At 50.6% G+C, this 18,303-nt stretch overlaps 1 long non-coding RNA gene across 2 annotated transcripts in view; it reads left to right on the top strand.

Annotated features, from left to right (window-relative positions):
- LOC102246817 overlaps positions 1–18,303 on the top strand; it is a 23,074-nt gene extending 4,771 nt beyond the window's left edge. The window contains exons 1-3 of one of the 2 annotated variants that reach the window (XR_001361158.1): positions 7,846–7,944; positions 12,354–12,423; positions 18,263–18,303. This is a non-coding gene — a long non-coding RNA (uncharacterized LOC102246817). Of the gene's footprint in view, positions 1–7,845; positions 7,945–12,353; positions 12,424–18,262 lie in introns of those variants that run through there. The other variant, XR_313300.2, reaches the window with a different exon arrangement.

The following is an 18,303-nucleotide window of genomic DNA, read 5'->3' on the forward strand; positions in this document are numbered from 1 at the left end:
CAAGGACAGGAGGGGCAAAGCGGCGTCTGCGACGTGGGGTAGGGGACCTCGGGGGAAGGTCGGTGGGGGGTACCCGAGTGGGCTCTCCTGGCGCGCGTCCTGGCTGGGTTGGTGGGCCCACCGGCTCCGCGAAGAGGAGGTGCCGCCCCTGTGGCAGTGAACGTCGCCCCCATGCGTACACACACACGCACACACGCGCGTGCACACACACACACATGCACACACGCGCAGGGCGCCCTGCCTTCTCTGGCCAGAGTGCGGACCTGAATTAGGCTGAGGGAACACCCGAATTCTACAAACTCGCAGCCTGAGCCGGGCTGGCCAAGGACGAGTAGGGGCTTCCACACTGGCCCGCCCAGCCGGGGGCTGGGGCTGGGGGCGCAGACAACAGACCAGGGGTCGGACAGTGGCCCCTGGGGGTGAGGAGGGCGAGGCTGAGCAGGTCTCAGATCTTGGCACAATGGCAGGGACAACAGGCAGCGTAAGTTGGGCTCTCTCTGCACCCCTGAAACTCCTCCAAGCCCACAGAGTTACCAGGGATCCGTGGCATCTGTGCACCCCCAAGTGTTTGTGCTCCAGCGGTTTCCGGGTAACTTGTGCAGCCCCCTCCCGGCCCGCCTCGGTTCAGCAGGTTCAGTTTCTGGTTTCTGGCTCTTGGAGCAGGGCCACGGTCATGGACTGTGACTCCCTTTTCACGTCTTTGTCACGTCTCCCAAAACCACAGCCCAGAACTCGGTTTGGGCTGGGTGGGTTCCACTTAACCCTTACAGAAATCCTCCCCCTCCCCCAGCTTCCTCCTCCTCCTCCTCCTTCTTCCTGCGGCTGCAACCCCCTGCTTCCTGCAGCCTGTGCTCAAGGCCAGTGTTGAGCAGGTGGCTGTGAGTGGATTTTGACTCTGTTGGTGCATCAGATGACTCCCTGGGAGGTGGCCTCGGAGGAGCCCCAAGTGCCCCCATGCTGGTTTCCTCCTCAGCCCTGCTCAGGGGCAGCTGCTAAAGGGGGGTGTCTTGTAAGTGAGCTCCCCAAGGTCATCCTGTCTCCCGGGCCATGGAAGCACACAGACGAAGCCAAGAAGTTTTCATTTCTGCTGAGAAATGCAGGCCAGGTCCCACAGACCCCAGGCAGGTTTAAGCAAAAGGAAGCCCCCCGCCCCCATCTCCAGGAAGTGCAGTGTGTACAGCTGGCCTCCAAGGCTCCACTTCATTCATAACTCCCTCCAGTCAATGGGGCCGAAATGCTCTGGTTTCTCTTAAACCGTGGATTTTGGAGTCATCGCGCCACGTTGGGGGATGCAGTCCACTTGGGTGCAGGTGCTGGGTGCAGACCAGCGCACACACTGGGGATTACACAGTGTTGCCAAGGAAAGACGGTTTTATCTGCACCTTAAGTAGGGACACATTGTGAGAACAACTTTCAGATTCTTTCTGAGGCCAGTGCCAAATAGTGTTCTGATTCCTCTTCAATTTCTATATTCCACTTTGCAGTAGTTTTTTTTTATACCTTGAGATTTCCATAATTTAAGAAAAAATTGGGTGTTTTTGTAGGCACGGAGGGAAAAGAGGGAAGCAAGTTCTTAGCTGGTATGGAGCGGGAGGCTGTGCAGTTTTTCTTTTCAATGCCTGGCACAGAGTCCCGCGCAAGCCAGATGCTCCGAAATATGTACTGGTGGATTAATTGAGTTATAACAAAGAGTTCCTACCCAGTGTGCGGCTGGCACTGCATCACCATAATTACAGGTGTGTGTGCCATAATTAATAGGTCGGACAGAGCACATAGGTTGATAGGAAATGACAAAATATTGGGTTTCCAGGCAGGTGGATCTGAGCCTCTCAGGAGGTTTGGCAGCCAGGGCTGTGCAGCCTGGTCCCCTCCTGTTCGGGTGTTTGGCTGTTCTTCCGAGGAAGCGTCTCTTACTCAGGCACCAGGAGGGCAGGACCACTGCGGGCGAGGGTGGTGCGGTGGGAGGATGTTATCGCTTCTGCAGATTTCGGATGTGTGGGGGCGGCAGTGAAGGGGAGCAGATGGGGCAGCGCCAGGGTGTGTGGGTGCTGGGGGTCAGAATGAACGGAAGGGGCGCTCAGGAACTGTGTGATGAGGACAGTAGGGGTCTCAGGGGTCTGAGAAGAATGGCACACATGTCTGGACATCTGAATGCAGGTACTGATGGCAGTTTCATGGGGGATAGGAACAATTTAGGGTCCCACTGCTGCGAGATCTCTACATCACATTGCACATCTCATCACCAGCATCAAGCCCGGTGCCGTGAGGAGAGCCAGGTGGCAGCCAGCTTAGGGTACCGAGGGACAGCCTCTGGAGCTGGTCGCGGACGCGGGCCCTCGGTCCACGTGGCTGGCTGAATGCTACCTGCCTTTTAACTGTGATCTGCACGCCACAGTGAGGGCCACTTGGGGCTCACTTGGGCCACATCACCTTTGCCATCCGGCACTTTCCTGAGAGCTTCAGCCGTTCTCTCAAGGTGAGCTGAAGTGAAGCAGAGAGAGACGGGCAGCCCGTTGGCTCTTTGGCCCCTCCTCTGGGATCTCACCTGTGTGTGCCTGCAGCCCTCCTTGGCCTCCCTTCACCCAGCTGGTTTGTTTGTAAGAACAAACCTACATCAGGAAACTTTGAGGAGCAACCAAACCAAATGTCAGGTGAAAACAGAAGCCACGGGATCCACTCAGTCAAGAAGTTCTAGGAGGAATTCATACACAGCCCAGCCCTGGCCGGTGTGGCTCGGTTGGCTGAGCGTTGTCCCAGGCACCAAGAGGTTGCAGGTTCAATTCCCAGTCAGGGCACATGCTCAGGTTTCGGGCTCAAACCCCAGTAAGGGTGTGCAGGAGGCAGCTGATCAATGTGTCTCTCTCTCTCTCTCTCTCTCTCTCTCTCAACCATTGGTTCCCAATGTGGGGCACACGCCCCACAGGGGGACAATTTTATTTTCAAGGGGGACAATTCGAGAATGAGTTATTAACAGTGAATTTTTTGCATTTCTTATGGTTCTAGGGGCCTCATAGATAGTACATAAATATATATTGTGACATATTTATGCATTTCAGTTCTCTGTTGTATGTTCTGAAACTTTATTTACTATTTTTTCATATCACTTCATATTATTATTTTTTTAACAATTTCTTAGTTATTTCTTCCTCAGTACTTCAACTGTCATTTCCTTCTTTTATTTTTCTCTTTCATGGATGCCATATTCTTTGAAAGCTTGTTTAGACCAAGTTAATGGCCTTTTAGGCTTCCTCCATGTGAATAGGAGTTCACTTTTTGAATAATAAGAATTATATGTCACAGGATGGGCATCAGGATTTTAGAGATGCTTAAGTGGGGCATGGCCAAAAAAATGTTGGGAACCACTGCTCTAAAATCATTTTAAAAAACAACAACACATAAGTGGTCCAGCTCAGCCTCTCCATGTGATGGGTGAGGTCAGACTGACCAGTGATACACAGACTGGGGGCCTTGTTGTTAATGTGCCCTCAGAGCCCATGGGCGTGTTCCTGTGAGGCAGGTGGGAACATCCTGGGCCCCGTGAGACATGGGCCGCTCTGTTGACGCACATCCTCTAATTCCTCCCGAGTCGGACGAGGACTGACTGCCACCTCAGACCTCTGACTTGCAGATGATAAACCTGAAAAAAACAAGTCAGGGACACGCCAGTTCTAAATGCAAACACCCAAGATTTTTATTGGGTTGTGTGTTTAGAAAAAGACTAATTGAAGTGTGATGTATAAATGGTACAGAAAACTTCTATGTCACTTTATTAAATTGATGCAGAAAGACCCTGACAATTCACAGAGCAAAACTGTGCAGGCCAAGGGCTCCCTGGCCCACTCCCAGCACTGCTCTGAGGTCCCCTGTGCTCTGTGGGCGGGGGAAGGGGCAGGTCCCTGTGCTCTGCTTCCTCCACCTCTGCCCCTGGAAACCAGGGCATCTCTTGATTTAGGGGTACCTCCCCTTGCCTCACTGGCACACCCTCCAGGCCACTCCTCCTCCTCTGTCCTCAACCTGGGCTCGGGTCACTAGCACAAGCCGGCTGGGTGAGGAAGGCAGGCCAGCACAGGAGTGGACCGAGCCCAGGGCAGCATTCCCAGAATGCAATGGCCTTCCTGGATATTTTTAACCATCTCAGGTATTTAACCGGTGGCACTTAAGTCTTATCTTAGACTCCAGGAGTATTGAGCACATGGAAATCAAAGGCTGGAACCGTGGGGCCAGCAGAGCCTCAAAACCCGCAGGCTAATCTGAACCCATGCAGCCATTTCTGTTAACTTCTAGCTTGAGGAGGTGCATTTATTCCTGTAAAGGAGTCATTCCTGGCTCCGTTCTCTCTGGCCTAGGAAGGGTGTGGGCAACAGAGGGTCTGCCTCCAGCTGGCCAGGCTCCCAGGGCCCCACTACGTACGTGCAGAGGCACTCGGATCTCCTTCCCTCTGAATTCAGCCTGGTGAGCTCTAGAAATTTCCAAGAGAACTTAGTCTTGGACATAATCAGTGTTTATGTGACAGAATCAGTGTTTGTGCTCTGCTGAGCCGCAGCCCTCCTGCCCAGCGGATTCTGGTCGTCTCCTTGGACTTACGGGGATCAAAGGAAGCTGGTAACAGCCAGGAAGAGAATTCCCCTCCTGTTTTCTTTCTTTTTGGGGGGTCGGGGAAAGTGTCTCTGGAGAATAACAGGAAAAATAGTGCATGTCAAGTTTTACATCTGGATATCGCATTTCACATCGTAGCAATTAATGCAATAGGCTGAAATGCTTATGTGAACTAAAATGCATTAACATCACTGCCCGTTATCCGATTAGCTGCTTAGTCACAGGACGAGCGATCTTGCATGAGCCTTGGTGAAGTGGGACTTGATGTCACTCATCTCTTTTCCCGAGTGTTTAGCTGGTTCACAGTTGCTTCAAGAAAAGGACAGTTTCTGACTGTGAACAAATTTCCTTGAAATTGTTTCCACTAAAAGAAAAAAATACATCTTTTAGATGAGGAATGATAGGAAATATATATCATTGGCTTCTTTAATACGCAGCCAATTAGAAGTAGAAAATTCTAGAGTCTCGGGAAATGCAGATGTGTGGCAGCCGGCGGGCAACACTCAGGATAAACAACTTGGGTTTTATCTCTGGGAAACCTGACTTGTTTTTCTGAGAAACCTGTAATGATGGGGGCGGGGGGCTTCCTCGGGGCTCATTCCTGCCAGGAAACATGGGCCCCTGTGTGAGCTGAGGAGACTGTCACAGCAAGAGAATGTGCCATCGAAAAACAGCGCCCAGCCCCAGGGACACGTGGAAAGAGAATGTGTCATGTTTTCCAGATGAAACAGTTGTGATTTTAACCACCGGTTATAGCTTGTCCTCTGTAGAAGAGAAGTACCTTTGATCATAAGAGACTTGGAAATATCAATTAAGGAAAAGCATATGTGTTGTTTTTTATCTTGTGCAGTGCTATGTGCCGAGGTAATGGATCCTAATTTATCATGGTATTTCCTTCTGTCTCTTTCAGTGTATTTTGTTGTTGTTCATCCTCATCTGAGAATATTTTTTTCCATTGATTTTTAGAGAGAGGGCGGGAGGAAGAGAGGATGGGAGGGAGAGAGGGAGAGAGGTGTGCATGCACCCCGACCAGGCCAGAAATAGAACCTGCAACTCAGGCATGTGCCCTTGACTGGGAATCGAACCTGAGACCCTTTGGTGCGAGAGCTGATGCTCTAACCATTGTCAATGTTTATATACAAATTGCACACAGATTTGCATACACATGCACTCTAATGCCTCCATACCCACTGCCCCGTCCAATCAGACAGTGCACTCCGCAAACTCTTCCCCTTGTTGGTCTTGCTAAGCCTGTTTTACTGTTGACTTCATGGGAGGGAGCGGAGAGCAGGACTTTGGAAATGGAGACAGGACGCTGAGAGTGAGCTCTGCCCCGGGACAGCTCCCTGCCTCTGTGATGTGGGTGCCCGTCCTCCCGCACCCACCCTGTCCATCTCCCCCACCCTGTGCCCCTGACCCAGCAAGTCAAATACGCACAGACCAGCATTGATGGTGGTTGTCTGTGGTGATGGGATTAAAGGTATTTTTCCTTCTGTTTTATTTTTTGTTGTACTGCCCAATTTTTCATTCTTCCCATGGGTTAGTTTTATCAACGGAACATTATTTCTTATGGCAATGAATCTCTAAGGCTCATTTAAGCAAATTAATGTAGAGAAGAATAAGAAGCATCTATACATTCCCTTCTGAGGCCTAACAGGATCAGGGAGAAGTTCATGCCCATCCTGGGAGTCCCCCCTCTGTTACCCTGCTGCTGACGTAACTCGTGGGGGTTTTGCCGGATGGACACGTGCAGACTTCCTCTGTGGGTAGAGACTGAATCTCAGGGGTTTGAATGATGATGCGTTTTGGCTGAATTAACCCACTGGTCCTGGTGAGACAGCGGTCTCCGTGGGGTGGGTTGTGGGGGCTCAGGGACAGGTTTGGGGAGGACCACAGTGCTGATAAGGAGGTCGAGGCAGAGCCCACAGCTGTAGTCTGATGCCCGTGATACTGGGAACCACTTACTTTTATCTGCACCTGAAAGGCTCTAGACCTCATTGGACACCCACCTCAGACGCATGAGCTTGGGGGCTGAAGTGCCTGAGACCTGGGAGACAGCGGAGCAGCTGCCCTGTGGGAACCAGGAGGGCTGCGTACCTGCCCACTGGATGGCCCTTCCTCCCTCTGCCGTGGGCCCAGCCGTGGGGCCCCCAGGTCCGTGGCCTCTGCTCTCCTCTACCGTGTGCTGTGCTCATTATTGCTTATCATGCCAATGGCGTGGGAACGAGACGTTCAGGTGATCCCAGTTCACTGTTTTCTTTCCAGAAGTAGCTGAAGGGCCCATTTAAAGTTGAATTAAGCGGATGCTAACGCACGTGCACATGGTATGCACAATGTGTCATTTGCTCTTTCTCATGAACGTTACATCGCCCGTGAACACATTCTCACGGGCCTGTGGAGCGGGTGTTGGGAGGGGTGGCTGAGCTTGCGTGAAGCCGCGCACACCTCTGAGGGTGCGTTGGGTGAGCGGGGAGGTGGCCTGGGCTCTGTGGCGAGAAAGCCGGGACCACAGGACACGCTCGCTAGTGCAGGAGTCACTGGTTCTGTTCTCGAGCAAAGCAGATACCCAGTGTAGGCAGGTGGGCAGCTCCCAAGCTCCAGTGTCCGTCGGCTCTGTTTGTGGCCTTAAAGCCATGTTGTCACATGCAGTTGTCACACACGCTGACACACATATCACACAGTTTCCAAACGCAGTTGTCACGCATCTGTCACATGTAATTGTCCCATGGCCATCACGGCTGTCACACAGGCCGTCACACGCTGTTGAACGGTCAGCAGGTGTTCAGTGGTGTCACGTCAGTGGTCACACTGAGCTCACTGGGATGCCTTGTTGTCTGTCGTCCCCTCAGCACCCCACTGGCCCCACAGTGAAACAGGACAGCTGCCCACAGCCTCCCCGCCCAGGGCCCTGCGTCCCACCGCCTTTCCCCACACACCTCCTCCACCCTGTGGTGGCCTCGGTCTTCATTTGTTCACAGTTTTGAACCTGTCAAGGGCCCGGTCCTGGGGAGGGTGCCGTGAAGCTATGGGGGCAGGAGGTTGGGTCCTCCCAGGAGAGAAGGCTGTGGGACAGAAGCAGGTCCCACCTCACCTCCTCCGTGCGGTGCCCGCCCCGTGACCCTGCTGGCCACCACCCCACAGGACAGACTGACTGTGAGTCAGTCAGAGGGGAGGGTCACTGGGCCGAGGACAGAGGCTCCGGGCTCATCCCAGCGGGAATTTAGTGGCTGCAAACCAGTTTGCTCTCCCTCCCAGGAGCCACGTGACGGGCACCCTGAAAGAGGACTTGACGGCAGCTCTCTGTCATCCCCACGGAAGTGCAGGCGGAAGCCGCAGGCGGGACCCACGGTGAGGACACCACGGGTGGGGGGTGCAGCGCGGCAGGAAGAGCGTCCTCCCCCACGATGCGGCCTTGGCCAGCGGCCGAGGCTGCTGCGCACCCGCCCCTTCTTCCCCCTCATCATCCTGAGCCAGGTCTCCGCACTTTTCCTAACAAATATGCATTTCAAGTTAGAAACTATTTGAACTGAAGAGAACATGTTCCTGAAACAAGTGATACAACTATTTATTTTTGGAACCCTGGCTGTTATAGTCAAATTATATAAAAATTAAATGGTCGCCGGTTCACTCCAAGTAGATTGTCTCCCCGATGAACCGAAGTTCCTGCTGAGCTCCCACAAGCGCAGCCTAACCTGAGCTGCTCTCTCAACACTGCGTTTCTTTCTGCCCCAGACACATGGGATTGGTCAGAAGGGTCTCGAGCTCCTGGACCCTCTGCGTTCCCAAGCCCGTGTCCCCACCCCAGCTGGCATCTCCCGACAGGGCAGACTCACAGACGCGTGTTCACCAGAATGTAAAAGCAGCACTTTGTTGTCATAGTGGAAACAGTCTACGTCTGGTTCCTGGGACTGTATGGAATGAATGACGGCACTTCACAGGCGGGGCCTCACCTGTCCTTACACAGGGACACGGGCGCTCTCACTACCTGACGTCACAGATTTTTTAAATTCCTTCTGTTTCAAAAGTTACATTTCTTTAATATAATCATGTGGTTACAAAAAGGAAAAGGAAAACATCTGAGTGACTGGAAAATCTCCTCCTAGAATCCTGAGCCTTCTTGTTTGCCAAGCAATATGTTACAGAGTATTACTCACTCTGGTTTTTAAGGTGGCCGATGCGTGGATCCAAAAGTATCTCTTCTGTCCATCTGGGCTGCTGCTCAGAGAGCTGCCCCATGTGGAAAGGGTTCAGGCTTCCTGACATCAATTTGAGTCTTAGAGCTTAACGCTCAGGATATCAAAGCCAATAAGGATTTAACACAAAGTGGGTTCAGGCTTCCTGACATCAATTTGAGTCTTAATGCTCAGGATATCAAAGCCAATAAGGATTTAACACAAAGGTACATTTATCATACTGTCATTTCATGGAACTTCAGTCTCATTATATAAAAACTATACGATGTCATTTCCCCTCTAAAGTTAGAATAATTTTATTCCTTTATTTAGATACTAAAATTATTTGCATCTTTTGTTTAAAAAAAATACACACACACAAAACCAGAGAGAAAAACATAACAAAAAAATATAAATCACCTAAAATGTCACTGCCCACACCTACTCCATTCGGAAGCTGCTTTAAGCACCTGCCCGCCCACAGAGAGAAACAATGTGTACACACACAGCCACACGTCTGTGCTGTAACCTGCTTTTGCTGCCAAGCACCATGTCACGGCATCGTGCCCCAGACTTGAAGAGGACGTGCGCAGAAGAAGACGCAGGCCCTTTGTGAGGAAATCGTCAGGACCGTGGGGCTTTCGTCCCGCGGGTCTGCTCTCCCGCCCAAGCCTGGCACAGCGCCGGGAGGGAGTGGCCCTCGGGCGGGGAGCAGAGAGTCAGGGGTTCTGTTCGGTGGGTGAGTCAAGAACGCTGCAAATGGAAAGATGGTTTCTGCAGCGGGAGGTCTTCACGTGCAGGCAGCTCTTCAGGCCTCGATTGAAGACTTACTTCGACAGAAAGTCAGTGGCTGCGTCTCTGCGGAAGTCACGGCTACGCAGAAACCCGACTGCTGTCGGGCCGCTCCGCTGCTTGTCCCACCGCGGTGCTGGGGACGGCAGAGCCGTGACCTCCAACTGTGCCTGCCGTTCACCTCGGCCCTGAGGGACACTTGCTTAATAGAATGGATTTGAAAATAAGTGACCAATTAAGAATGGTCATGATTTCAAGGTGAAAACTCAGTATCTGGAACATGTGCTTTGGCAGACCCTCGCTTTGTGTTCAAGTACCTGAGATGTGCTATTTGGTGCCTTGGAGGGCGGCCTGTTCTTCCTGGGGTGGGAGGGCGCCTGCTGGTCTTCCATGGGGACACCGTGGAGGTCTCGGGCCCCTCCTGGGCCCCTCACATAAGGCTCAGGGAGTCCTGGGTAGCGCTGCTCCAGACTTCCCTCTCCTCAGTGCAGCCCACCCCCTCTCAGGTGCCCGGACACTGGGGCACAAAGGGGCGCACTCCCTTCACCCCCTTCGTGGTGCACACAGGGCAGGAGAGCGAGTGATCTCTGGATCCATGAGAATTTCTCCTTTATGTTCCAAGACTTCTTGGAGGGAAGTCGTCCGGGCCCAGAGGGGGCTCAGGCCCCACCACTGGGCAGGCTGGGGACTCCGTTATTTAGGACAGCAGCTCTCAAACTTCCCAGCCTTAAGACTATTGAGGACATAAAGGAGCTGTTGTGTGTGTTGTATGTACAGCCATGTGAGTAATGATGGGAGTGGGACAAGCCGTTAAGGGCCCAGGCCTGGGGTCCCTTGACACACAGGGGGTCCATCCACTGTCCCCAAGACCGTCTGATAGGAGAGACGCTCAGTATGGATTTGGGGTTGCTGGAAGGAAGGACAGAACTCCCAGGAGTGTTAACCCTCCTTCTGGGATCACATCTCCTCCAAACTGCTGGCGGGGCCCACCAGTAAGCAGATGGGTGACTCCATCACCCACCGGCCATGCCCGCAGCTGGGAGCTGGTGGTGGTGGGTGGATGGAATTTCTGTTCTGGGCTCCAGAAGCAAAACTGCACATGCAAATAGTTACTTCAGACAAAAATGGGTTTAACAGTACATCTGCAAACACACGTACTAATTATATTTCTCTTACTTATACGTTAAAACAGATTTAGCAGCTAGTATTATACTGGAGTACAGGCACCGAGAGACACACTTAGTCCATGAGAGTATGCATGTTGAGAGTCTACAGACTCTGCCTGATTGTGGGTGAGGAGGCCCAGGCGACTGTAACAGGATTGTATGTGAGGAGACTGGTGAGATTATTTTTGTAAATTTAGACTATTCTAAAGTTTATTTGTATGAAGTGGAAAGGAACTGGAGGAGTCAAACTGCTTTGAAAAGAAGAATAACGTCAGAGGAAACAGTCCGCCCAGTTTCGGGACTTGCTATATCGCTATATTTATCAAGACTGTGTCATTGGTGGAGAGATATTTACATAGATCACTAGAGCAGAATAGAACATCCAGACATGTATGCCCACAAACGTGCCCAGCTGATTTTTGACAAAGGTTCAGAGGTGATTCCATAAAGGAAAGATAGTCTTTTCAACATAAGGTGTTGGAACAATTAGACAGACACTCATACACTAAAAATCCTGACCTAAGTCCCACACCGTATACAAAAACTAACTCAAAATGGTTTCCGGTTAAATGTAAAACTGTACATTTTAGAAGTAAAATTGTAGAAAACCTTTGGGATGTCTGACTTGGCAAATTATTCTTGACACCAAAAGTACAGTCAATAAAAAAGGAAATGATAAATTGGACTTTATCAAAAATAAAAAAAACTCCTACTTCACTGGGCATTTATCCCAGAAGAAAGAAAACCCTTTATGGAAGTGTTTATAGCAGCTTTGTTCATAATACCCCACTCCTGGAAGTAGCCCAGCTGTCCCTCAGCGTGTGCGGTGTTCAGCAAACCCGGCACATCCATACTGGAGGCATCACCGGGGAGGCGGGGAGAGGGGGCTGTCGATACAGCAGGCACCTGGTGACTCTCCAGAGAATTATGCTGAGTGAAAAAAGCCAGTCCTGAAAGGGTACATAACATGGGAGTCCATTCTATACCTTTCTTAAAACGACAGAAGTACCGAGATGGAGACCAGATGTGTGGTTTTAGACCGGACAGCAACGTGTCTGGACTGTGTCAGCGTGGCCTCCTGGATGTGAGGTTGGGCTGCAGTTTGCAAAATACCACTGTCAGGCAAACTGGGTAGAGGGTACCAGGATCTCTACAGTCTCAGAATTAAAAGTTTGATTTAAAAAATCTTTAGGGCTATTATATGCCGCTGGGCTGTGTGCACCTTGCTTTGTGGATAAGTTATTAGTTACCAAATTTCTATGTGTCTTATCGATTTGGGGATTATACGTGGTTCTCATAAATCATAACTGAAAAGAAATCATCAATTTCTCTCCACAACATGGCTAAAAATAGATCTAATTAGCACGTTTTCAGTTCTGTTCATATGTACACTCCAGAAGCTTTTTGTAATCTCTGTAACCTTGACATATAGAAAATAAATCCATTTCAAAGCAAAATAATTGAACAGAGATACGTTTAACAATCAGAAAGAAATTACAGCAATGACCTAAGAGTCCTTATCTTTATTTTAAGACTCTGAAAACCTCCTACAGAGTCATGGTTTATTTAAAAGTAGTTATTTACCGTGGCTCTTTATTTATTTTATTTATTTTCTTTTACCCCACAGGTGATTTTATCTGTAATTCACATGACGTTTGTCCTGGGAGGACCGTAAGAAGTGAGAACAGCGAGCAGAGGTGGGTGTATCTTCATCTTAACCCCTCGGCCGCGGCCAGTGCTGGTGGGTGTGGAAGAAAAGCACGGCTGACTTAGGTCACGTGTTCTTATCCACCGCCGCTCGGCCTGCTTCCTGCGCTTTCCCTTGGGTCATGTCCGAGGGCAAGCGTTTCAAATGCAAAATGAAGCGAGCACCTGGAGGGAGACCACACCAGCCAGTGGGTCGGGGTGAGGAATCGTCTTTGTGCCGGTCCCATGGCCCCTTTCCCACAAACCAACACTTCTGCTCCCTGGGTGGCTGATGGAGAGAGGAGGTGAGGGAAAAAGGTAAATGTGTGTGACCAAATTTGCAAAGGCTCAAAAACCAAAACGGAGGCAGAGAACAGTGTATCAAAGCCCGCAGTGCTGGATTAAGGGTCTTGCATCATCCATAGTGCGAAACCTTTTACATCGTAGAGCAGTGGACTTGAAGCTGAGACCAAGCCACTGGGCTTCCTCCTCGCTGTGACGCCCTCGCTGTGGCAGCCCACCCGTCTCCTTGCAGCTTGGGGCGAATGGCCCCCCAACAGCCTCCTGATGCTACCAGCCTCTAAATGGATATCTAGCATTTTGTCACTTCTTTCCTTGAATGGCTTCTTTAGTGAATTGTTTACTTACTCAGTGAGGCAGATGCGTTTGAACAGGGCACCCTCAGCACACTGACATCTGGGCTGGATGACTCTACGGTGGGTGTCCTGTGCCCTGTGGGGTGCTGAGCAGCACCATTACCACCGCCCACTCAATGCTGGTAGCCCCCAGTCATGACCAGCCCTGTCAGCAGATGGGGCCACATGTCCCCTGCAGCAGGGAGGGGACACAATGGACCCCAGTTGAGATCCAGACCCGATGACAGTCATCACTGAGGAGCCAGAGCAGGACACAGCTCAGCCTGGCCACATCGCAGGCTCCGTTCAGGAGATTTCTGCTAGCTGGCAGGACCGTCCCAATTCTGCGAGGCGATGGCCCATGAGAGGGGGTGTGCCAACCCCTCTGAGCAGTAAACTCTTTACAGAGATGTCGTCGTGGAGAATGAGCAAAATATACAAGATAAACTCTTTTTTTCCATTCAGATGGTAATTTGGGGCAGTTTGGCTCGGCTTTAGGATTCATCACCCAGCCCTGGTTGGGTAGCTCAGTTGGTTAGAGTGTTGTCCTAATGCACCAAGGTTATGGGTTTAATCCCTAGTCAGGACACATACAAGAATCAAGCAACGAATGCACAGATAAGTGGAACAACAAATCATGTTTCTCTCTCTTTTTCCCTTTTTCTCTCTCTAAAATCAGTCAATAAATAAAAATTTTAAATACATTCAGGAATATACATTTTTAAAAAAATATATTTTATTGATTTTTTACAGAGAGGAAGGGAGAGGGATAGAGAGTTAGAAACATCAATGAGAGGGAAACATTGATCAGCTGCCTCCTGCATACTCCCGACTGGGGATGTGCGTGCCCGCAACCAAGGTACATGTCCTTGACCGGAATCGAACCTGGGACCCTTGAGTCCACAGGCTGACGTTCTCTCCACTGAGCCAAACCAGTTAGGGCAGGAATATACATTTTTAAAAAGAAGACTCATCATCCAGTTTGTGAACTGCCATTCTAATTATTAAGAACTATTATTATTAAATCAGCTGAACCAAACTCCCTCACATAGTAACTGATCAGGCAAAAGTAGATGCAGGCAGGTGACTCGGCCATATTATTTCCTCGATTAACCTCCATGAAGCAGAGAGGAAGATAATGGGGCATGGAATCCTAGCTGCCACTGAGCAGTGTGTGGCTGCAGGAGTTACTTAACCTCTCTGGGCGTCGGTTTACCAATCTGTAAGATGCAGCCAACAGGATCTGTTTCTTAGGGTCCTGTGTGTGTTACATGCCGTTGGGTTGACTCCTGGGTACCCCATGAGTGGGTTGCATTCACAGTGTCCTGTCCTCACAGCCCTGCTCAGCTCCTATAGACTCAGCCTGTGGCTTCTTTCATGGAGTCAATCCATCTCATATTTGGTCTCCTTGTTTCCTGCCGCCTTCTGTTTTTCCAGCATTATTGTCTTTTCCAAAGAACCTGCCTTCTTCTGATGTGTCCAAAGCAGGATAGCTTCGGTTTTGTCATTTTTGCCTCCAGCGATGTTTCAGCTTCAATTCTCTCTAGGACTCACCTGTCCATCTTTCTGTTGGTCCAGGGTCTCTGTGGAGCTCTCCTCCAACACCACATTTCAGATGAATCCATTCCTTCCTATCAGCCTTCTTCACTGTCCAACTTTAGCATCCACACATGGTCGTTGGAATACGGGTGTGGATGGTCTTAGCCTCGGTCTCTAATGACACATCTTTGCTCTTGGTGATCTTTCCTAAAAAATTCTCGCATGGCTGCCTAGGGTCCGTGTGCACATTAAATGACAACGGATTCATGAGATCCTACCACAGGGCAGGCCCTCAGAAGGCAACCGAAGCTGCTGCACCTCAAAAGCAAGGCCAAGTGTGTGATGGGAGCTCCTCCCTGCCAGCCCCACACCTCCCTCCAGCTCCCGCTGCCACGCCTGCCCCAAAGGTTAGGAAGTCCAAGGCCGTGAGGGGCAGGCTGCCTCTCCCCGCCATCTCCCTCCTCCACCCCACTCTGCTCCTTGGTAAGCTGAGTGGGGCCTCCAGCAACCCTCAGCCCCCTCTCTGGTGCTGGGGGCTGTGTGCTCTCTCCCCACAAGCTGCCTGGGGCAGCTGTCCTGAGATTAGGTGAGAAACAGACCCTGGAGCCTGCGGTGATGCCCCTAGCCTTTCCCACGGGCCCTCTGTGGGTTGCTTGGGTCTCCTGGAAAAGAATAATGAATTCACTTCTTTTGAAATCTAAAACTTCCTGGTCTACTACAGAGGTTTGGGTCCATTGCAGTCAATGTTTTTAAGCCTAAATGCAGAACGGGAAATTCAGTTACAGAGTATTTCTTCAACTGGGGGCCAGCCTTCTGGTACTTGAGATCCCATTCCAGTTCTGTGTGTTCTCCTTTTCACTCTCTCTCCTTTTGCCTAGATGAGGAAGCCCTGCAGGCAGCTCACACTCACACACTCACACACGCCCACACACACACACACTCCCACACACACACACACTCACTCACTCTGCCAGCTCTGCCTCCGAAGTCCCCCCAGGAAAGGCCATCCCTAAGGGGCGCCTCCTCCCTCCGTTTGTTTGCTCTGTTCTCTGGGAGCCTCCTGGTGCTGCAGGTGCTGGTGCTGAGGGTGCTGGCTCCCGGCCAGGTGCTGGTTCCATCAGGCTTGCGTGGGCGGTGGGCTCAGCCGCTCCAGGGACCGGGTGGTGAGCCTGCCCCAGGCAGGACTCCAGGATGCAGACAGCAGGGTGATGGGGAAGAGGCCTCTCCTGGCCTCTGAGGGCATTTGCCTCGGGAAGGAGTGGACCCAGACCTTCTGCTGTGACCAGCTGAGTGTGTCCCGGCCCCAATAACCAATCATTCTGGGGATTCAAGCTGGAAATAGCACAGCCAAGACAGCCGGAGAGGGCCTGCAGCCACCAGCACTCAAATCCATCTTTCCCCACCAGTAAAAAAAACAAAACAAAAAAAACACACCAAAAGCTGTCTTACTTCCCAAGTTTAACACCATCAGGTCCCACTGCAGGCATTTATTTTAGGGATTAAAGCTCGCTGGCTCCCCCTGTAATGCACCAGGCGTGGAATTTTCCTCATCCTGTCTGGCACCATCCCTAACACTGGAAATTCTAAATCCTGACACTTTTTTCCCCTTGGTTGAGTGTTGCCTCTTCTTCTGGGATTCCTGGTAGCAGATAAGTTTGCTTTCTCCTCCGCATGTGTGGCCTTTCCATGATGTCTGTCTCCTATTGACTCCTTGTGGAGACCTGGGAGGGAGCGCCACCCAGGCCCAGCCTCACCTCCGGACTGGGTCTTATCTCCGGGCTGTATTGGTTCTTTCTAGAAGCTTCGTTACTTATTTAGATCCTCCTCGTGTTTTTCATGTTGCGTCTGTACTTTTAATTCCTTCTGTCATATCTTTATTTTGATAATTCTGTCATCTAAAGTCCCTAGGAACCTAATCCTATTAGTCATGTGTCTGCTGATATTTGCCCACGTGGGTTGTTGCCTTGAGTGTTGTTGTTTTTTAATTTGGGTTTGTAAATTCAGCTTACTTGGGGCTTCATCTGTGGGAATCCTATGGGGCTTGAATTGAGAGCATGGCCCTCTAGACCAGCGGTTCTCAACCTGTGGGTCGCGACCCCTTTGGGGGTCACCTAAGACCACCGGAAAACACATATATAATTACATATTGTTTTTGTGATTAACCCTTTTCGGTCCAACGTCGAGGCTGACTCGACAGACCAGGCGCTAGGAGCAGGTCCAACGTCGAGGCTGAGGTCGACACCGCAAACCGGTTCAACATGCAATCCCATCAATTAATTTGGACCAGACTGTTTGAATTCCAAAACCAAATTGGACCGGAAAGGGTTAATCACTGCTTTAATTATGTTCCGTTTGTAACAATGAAAATACATCTTGCATATCAGATATTTACATTATGATTCATAAATAGCAAAATTACAATTATGAAGTAGCAACGAAAATAATTTTATGTTTGGGGGTCACCACAACATGAGGAACTGCATTAAAGGGTCGCAGCATTAGGAAGGTTGAGAACCACTGCTCTAGACAGTGGCACTGTTGATATTTTGGGCTGGGTCCCAGCCCTTTGTCCTGTACACTATGGGTTTTAGCAGAACTCTGGTTTCTACCCTCTAAATGCAAGTCACACCCAGCCATGACAATCAGTATGTGCCTAGGCCTCACCAAATGCCTCTGGGGACAGAGTCACTTGGTTGAGAAGCACTGCTCCAGACCGAGTATGTGTTTGGTTCTAATGCACACGGCAGAGATGTCGCCCACCTGAGACTACTTTTTATGGGGGTAATTTCTTAGCTTTTGGTTTCATAGACCAAAATTCCAACCTCAAACCCATTGTGCAGGTCGGAATTAGACACATACTCTCATATACATACTCTGGTTCTATTTTACCTAGAACCAGGCAGAGAAATCTTACAACCTTTCTATACCAATAGATAAATTTTCCCCTGGACACCCTTTCACTGAGGGTGCAGCCCAACAAGGTCCCTGCTTCCTGCAGGATTTGTTCAGAAGCTCCTCCTCCTCCTGTCATGGGGTTGTCCGACTTACTACCTGGCAAAAATGAATGCGTTTGAGAGACCCCACACCCTTGCACTTTCATTTGTAATACCTTGTGGGAATTTGAGATTTTTATTTTCCACTGATTATCCAGATCTTTTCATGATTATTGTGGTGAATATTCCTACCTGTAAAGAGCACACATTTGATTTGGCTACCAAAGGAGTCAGCCAGCCTGTTCTACAATTTAGTACGGGGCTCTGCGGGGACATGAAAATTGGAGTCAAAGCCTCGTGCACCCGGGCTGGGATGTTAGTCTCTTTCAGATTTAAAACCACCCTCTTTCCCCCTTGACCTTTATTGGATGGTGATCAGGTAACAAGCTGGTGTCTGGGCCCCACCCAGATCTCCTGAAGCAGCCTTAGGGCGGGCTTCCTTTGGCCGCAGGTTAGCTAGTCTCTAGTCTAGGAGATAAACTGAGGCAGGCCGCCACTTAACCTGGGTCTGCAGGAAAGGCTGTGGTCCTCTGTTTGGGCCCCCTGCAGACGGCAGGTATGCAGGAGGGAAGAACCAAGTGGGCGGGGAGGGAGTCCTTGGTTCCTTCCGCTGGGTCACCAGGCCCAGGGTCTCATGCGTGGTCAGGTGACCCCAACCCTAACGCGAACCGTTCCTTCCGCAGGCCCAGCCTCCTGACCCCAGCGCTGCGCATGGGGCCATGGC

Source organism: Myotis brandtii, unplaced genomic scaffold (assembly GCF_000412655.1).
Source record: "Myotis brandtii unplaced genomic scaffold, ASM41265v1 scaffold154, whole genome shotgun sequence".
NCBI classification, from domain to species: Eukaryota; Metazoa; Chordata; class Mammalia; order Chiroptera; family Vespertilionidae; genus Myotis; species Myotis brandtii.